The following is a 6,000-nucleotide window of genomic DNA, read 5'->3' as shown; positions in this document are numbered from 1 at the left end:
AGGGCAGAAGGATAATCCTTTCTGGGTGACCCATATCTCGACAGGTGAGATGTTTTAGGAGGAGATATTGAAGACAAGGTTTGTCTTACCTGCGACCGTGTCAATATTTTATTCTCCCGATAGGGGTCCTCATCCATGCCTCCTTCTTCTTCCTCTTCTGATCGGTCTTGTGGCGGAGCTGATGGATTCCTTGGGCGTGCTGGTCTGTGTTCTAAAAAAGGTTGCTTTGATCTGCCCCGTCTGCCTTGTCCGTGTCCATAACCATCGGAGCCTGATGACCATGAGGAGCCTAATCGGTTTCTGTATGGAGGACCTTCTGACAGTGTGGTATATCGCCTTCTGTATACTTGGTTCCTCTGGGGGGGACCAGGCTGGAGACACATGGGGGACCAGGCTGGAGACACATGGGGGGACCAGGCTGGAGACACATGGGGAGACCAAGCTGGAGACCCATGGGGGGACCAGGCTGGAGACATATGGGGGACCAGGCTGGAGACACATGGGGGGACCAAGCTGGAGACAATGGGGGGACCAGGATGGAGACACATGGGGGGACCAGGCTGGAGACACATGGTGGGGCCAGGATGGAGACACATGGGGGGACCTGGCTGGAGACACATGGGACGACCAGGCTGGAGACATATGGGGGACCAGGCTTGAGACACATGGGGGGACCAAGCTGGAGACACATGGGGCGACCATATATAGCAAAAAAACTCGGCACGCAACGTGATCAAGCAAATTTTTAATGGTATCCACAAAGTAGTAACAGAAACGTTTCAGTCCTGATAATGGACCTTCATCAATCACTACAAAACAATAAAGTGAAATGAGCACACAAACAAATAATAAACAAAGTATATACAAGAGATTGGTCAAGTGGATATAATTACATGATATAGTAATAATGCTTGCTATCAAGGAAGTTAGACCAGACTGAAAGTGAAAACAGCTTGAGAATCGTGAATAGTGGTGTAGGTGGTGAAGAACGTATCCGTTATAGTTTACAGAGGGTTGTAGGTGGACCCGTGAGATCACTTCATGTCTAGATTTTATCTGTGGACAGGAGAAAAAAAAATGTAAAGAAAAACTGTATATATATATATATGATTGTATAAATGATGGCAGTGGGGGCTGATGGTATAATTGGATAATGCACGGTTGAAGTATACCAGAATATTTGGGATGCTGTCGCCCTTATTATTGAGGCTGGTCAGAATCAGGTTAGATAGACCTGCGGATAGAAATAAACACAGTATCTGGTATTGGCAGAAAATTGTCACAGAGGTCGTGTATAATAAAGACATATCAGGATTATTTATCAGACTGATGCCTGTGTTAGTAGATCAAGTTGGCCAGACAGGAATTGGCAGATCTATGTGAAAAAAACTATAGAAGGAAAAGAAAATTATTGGCCTAAAAAAAGGGGGTTGGAAATAATATTATAACCCTAGTGTTTAAGGGACACATACGGGACCATTTGTCAGTGTACTGTCTGCATTAAATGGGAAAAGCCCGAGTCAGAGCTGGCAGATCTGAAAACAGAATAAGGTGGTTTAGTAAAACGTGAACCTCTTTATGATGGGTGAGCGCTACCCGTCAGGTGGATGACTGACCTTAGAAGACCCTGTGCACTGTGCCTGGGCAGTGTGGGGACGCAGTATCCACCGCTCGTCCATGCAGGTATGTGCTCATACTGACAGGGCTATAAAAAAGGAAGGGGCGGGCCCAGGGTTGTCAACGGGCCAATGAGCGGGTGGTATTCAGTGTAGAGGGTGACGTTGCAGGAAGAAGATGGCCGTGTGTGTCAGCAAGTGTGTTCCACATGATAAAATATGCGTTCCACTGCATTGCAAGTATACGGTGTCCGCAGTATAGCATGCCAGGAGGAAATATAAGGTGCAGGAAGAGAGGCAGGGTGTCCAGAAAGTATATATAATACTTTTTATTTAGTACAGACGGCTCTGTAAAGATAAGAAAAGAGGAGTTACAATGATGTATATATTACAGATAATATAGACATGGCCATATTTAATACATACATAGAATCATAGCTGCAATGCAATATATGATATGAGTAGTATGGTAGCATACTTCATAGGATGTAATGATCATGAGCATCCATGAGTGAATTGCATGACAAAATATTAATAGCTATGAAATTAAGAGAAAAATTACATGGTCATGGTGGATATGGAGATTAAGCAGAAGTCACATAAAGGACAGTAAATCATAATTGCGGTTCAGGCCTTTTGGTGACAAGGTATCCAGGGTATGGATCCAAAAGGTCTCCCACCGCTTTAGTTGTTTTATACGGTCACCACCCCGTCTGGGTTGAGGTACATGTTCTAAAATTTGAAATTTAAGTTGGTCTATTGTACAGTATGTCCGGAGGAGGTGAAGTGATATAGAATGTGTAGAAGTAAATTCTTGCAACGGATTGTGGACTTATGTTTGGATATACGGTCGTTCACAGCCTGGGTTGTTTCCCTGACATACAATAGCCCACAGGGGCACTTAATTACATAAATTGCAAGCGAGGTGTCGCAGGTGAAAAAAACCCGAATCTTGTAGGACCTCCCTCTGTGTGGATGATGGATACAGTCTCCTTTCTGTATATTGTTGCAATATGTGCAGTTTAAACAGGGAAAGGTACCAAGTTTGGGTCATTGTAGTAAACGTTGTGTTGTAGTGGGTCTTGTGGGACCTATGTCAGCCCTGACAAGAGAGTCCCTAAGGTTAGAGGCTCTCCTGAAGCAGGGTAGAAACAGTTTAGAAAATTCTGAAATGTCAGAGTGTGCCGTTTGCAGATTGATTTATGGAGTATATATATGCAAAGGGATGGTAGGAGTGGACAAATGCGATCCTGCCTCCAGAGTCTCTATTTCTGTTTGTACCGGTGTTCTGGACTTGTCGAGAACATTTTGTGGATAACCTCTCTACCTGAATTTAGTGTTCATTTCCTCCATACGGATCTCACGGGTAGTGGGATCTGAAACGATTCTGTTGACACCTTGGAATTGAGATTTTGGAATTGATCGTTTCATAGGAATGGGATGGAAGCTCTGGTAATGGAGTAGACTGTTGGGGTCAGCGGCCTTGGAGTAGAGGTCTGTAGATAATGAGCCATATTGATTTTTAATCACCATGGTGTCCAAAAAGTTTATCTTGGATGGATCATACAAAATGGTGAACCCAGACCTGGCCAGGAGTGGTTTAGTAAGTCATGGAAGGTAGACAGGGACTCTGACGAGCCCCCGCATATGCAGAAAATGTCGTCGATGTAACGTTTCCATATGATGACATTATCCAGAAAGAAGGAGCATGTGTAAATGATGCAAAACATAGAAAAAGATTTTCCAGCGTCTCCAGGAGATAAAATAACAATTGCTTTATTGAAAATATAAAATCTTCTTACCATCAAGTAAAAACAACATAAAGAGGCATATGGAGGGGAGCACTTTCCTACGCGTTTCACCCTGAAAGGGCTTAATGGCTTAATAAAGCAATTGTTATTTTATCTCCTGGAGACGCTGGAAAATCTTTTTCTATGTTGTGCATGCACTATACACCCGGGTCAGGGTGTTTCCGTGCGTCGGAGGTGTGATTAGGAATGAAGAGGGGTGAGCAGAAAATTTCCTTTTGTGCATGTGTAAATGATGGTCTCCTCAAAATGAGCCATATAGCAATTACCATAGGGGGTGCTACGTTCGAGCCCATTGCGATCCCGTGGATCTGCAAAAAGAAGTCTTCTTGGAAAATAAAATAGTTCTTGGTTAGAACTAGAGTGAGGCGTTCCATACACATGTTGATTTGAGACATAATAAAGTTGGAGAGCTCAAGGAGATGTTTGACTGACCGTAGACCATATTCATGGGGGATGGAGGTGAAGAGATCTTTCACATCCAAGGTGACAAGTAGTCTTTCCAGGAAAGATCCTGTGTCCAGAATGAAAGTTCTGCTGGTTTTGATGAGAGGAGTGAGAATCTTTTCAAGATAAATGGCTATGGGTGAGAGAAGATTAAATATTTCAACCGTATCAGAGGATATGAGTTCATTCAGGAATCCGGAACCGGTGATAAAATCTATGTGAACGCTGGGTCCATTACATACGAAGGTCCTTTGCAAGAGTGGGACTGGGTGACTTTTATAAGAGAGGATGGACTGTCGCGGTCACAATGGTGTCTCAGCATGGAGGAGAGGCAGGTGTGAGAGACCCAGTATGTCATGCAGCCACCTGTAACAGTTGCAGTTCCTGTGGCAAGTCAGAAGGCATAGGAGCTTGTCCCTTCAAGAGCGGTGACACCTCCAAGAGTACCGGTGGCCGCAATCAGTTGTCTGTTCAAGGGAAAAGCCGGAGGAGTAGTGGAGAGTCTTCCTCCAGCGGGTCCTCGGGCCATACTTTTATTATTGTGCACGGCCAGAACGCATCCCACTACTCTGGTCGCAAGGACGGTGCAGAATAGAGGCAACCCCTTTAAAGGAAAGGAAAGACTAGAAGCAATGGGATGAAACTGAATGGGAGGAGACACAGATTAGATATTAGAAAAAACTTTTTGACAGTTATAGAGATCAATGAGTGGAACAGGCTGCCACGAGAAGTGGTGAGTTCTCCTTCAATGGAAGTCTTCAAACAGAGGCTGGACAGACATCTGACTGGGATGATTTAGCGAATCCTGCTTTGAGCAGGGGGTTGGACCAGATGGCCCAGGAGGTCCCTTCCAACTCTATGATTCTAAATTTGTGTTGTGCTAGTTGCGCCAAACAAAAATGAGAGACTGTTCCCCGTCTCCTGAAGGGCAGGGAGCCCTAGCTGTACCGAAAACAAAGTGTCGGTACTGACCATCTCGGTCGCAGTTTGAGTGACTTTTGTTTCCCCCCTCCAAGTTCTTTGCACATGTTTGCGCATCCCCTGCTGGTTTACAGGACTCACACCCTGATGGAATTAACCACCCTTTGCAACAAAAATGGACTGTGTGCGACTACTCTAACTACTGTGCCTTTTTAATCCTGAACTGTTGTTATCTTAACCTGAACTTCCCCCTAGGAGCATAAAAGCAGTGCACTTGTTTTTAAAGGGACCATACTCTGTGGTAACAAGGGTACTTGGACCCACTGTGTAGGGGTCTCCATGGCGGTGGGACCAGGATCAAACGGATCTGAAGTACTGAATGGACAACCCGAGGATCATGCCAGGTTACAAGGGACTGTGCCCATGTGCATTCAAGCAAATTTGTGTTGGTGTCCAAAGGGCCGGATTAATATAGGACTTGGACTCTATTTTCCAGGGTTCCAACCTAGTGGAACCAGGGTCACGGTTGACTGAAAAGAAGTGCTGGATGCAAAGTGTATTAATTTTATGAAAATTAAAAGAAGATAAGTATGTTAAATGTTTTAAATGTGAATTGGTGCCATTATGCTTGAGGACAACCATATTTAAGGAGGGTGGAATGTAAGGGTGTGACAGGAGCTGTCATACGCATCTCCCCGCAATGTCCATGTGTGAACGGTTAAATTGAAGTAATGTAAATGATGCTTACATGTATCTTAATAATAGTAATGTAGTTGTTATATTGCATAAAGGGTTTTACATCTAGTTTTATATGTTTGACACTGTTACAAGAATAGGGAAAGATATGAGGAGTAGGACAGGATTGGGTGTAGTTTAGTGGGACACAATGAAGATAGGAAATTGGAATGCCATTATAAGCATAGTTAACATAAGGGGTTTTCCAGGTTGGGAGGAGCTAGAGATAGGTGTAGTGTAGTGCAGTGAGATATAGTGGTGAGACTTCCTGATTAAGAGCAGAGCGAATGATATAGCAACTGGAGATAGAAGACAGATTAGCCATAGGGCTGGAGATTGCTGAAGCTATGCGGGACCTCAGGACAAGCAGCATGCGGGCCGTCACCACACAACTCAGTAATCATTATGAGACAATCCGGGGCCTACGGCCGAGACAAGGCAGAGTTGCGGATGACTTTTACATTTTCCAAAGG

The 6,000-nt window shown here is 44.4% G+C and overlaps 1 long non-coding RNA gene across 3 annotated transcripts in view; it reads right to left on the bottom strand.

The window, feature by feature from the left end:
- Positions 1 to 730: 730 nt before the first annotated feature.
- Positions 731 to 6,000, bottom strand: part of LOC141087628 (uncharacterized) — a 24,600-nt gene continuing 19,330 nt past the window's right edge. For all 3 annotated transcript variants that reach the window (XR_012231707.1, XR_012231706.1, XR_012231705.1), the window contains one exon: positions 731 to 1,964. This is a non-coding gene — a long non-coding RNA (uncharacterized lncRNA). The remainder of the gene's footprint in view (positions 1,965 to 6,000) is intronic.

The sequence above is a fragment of the Dendrobates tinctorius genome, unplaced genomic scaffold (genome assembly GCF_039654945.1).
Source record: "Dendrobates tinctorius isolate UK_male_01 unplaced genomic scaffold, ASM3965494v1 ptg000007l, whole genome shotgun sequence".
NCBI classification, from domain to species: domain Eukaryota; kingdom Metazoa; phylum Chordata; class Amphibia; order Anura; family Dendrobatidae; genus Dendrobates; species Dendrobates tinctorius.
This window is presented reverse-complemented; position numbering and strand designations above follow the sequence as displayed.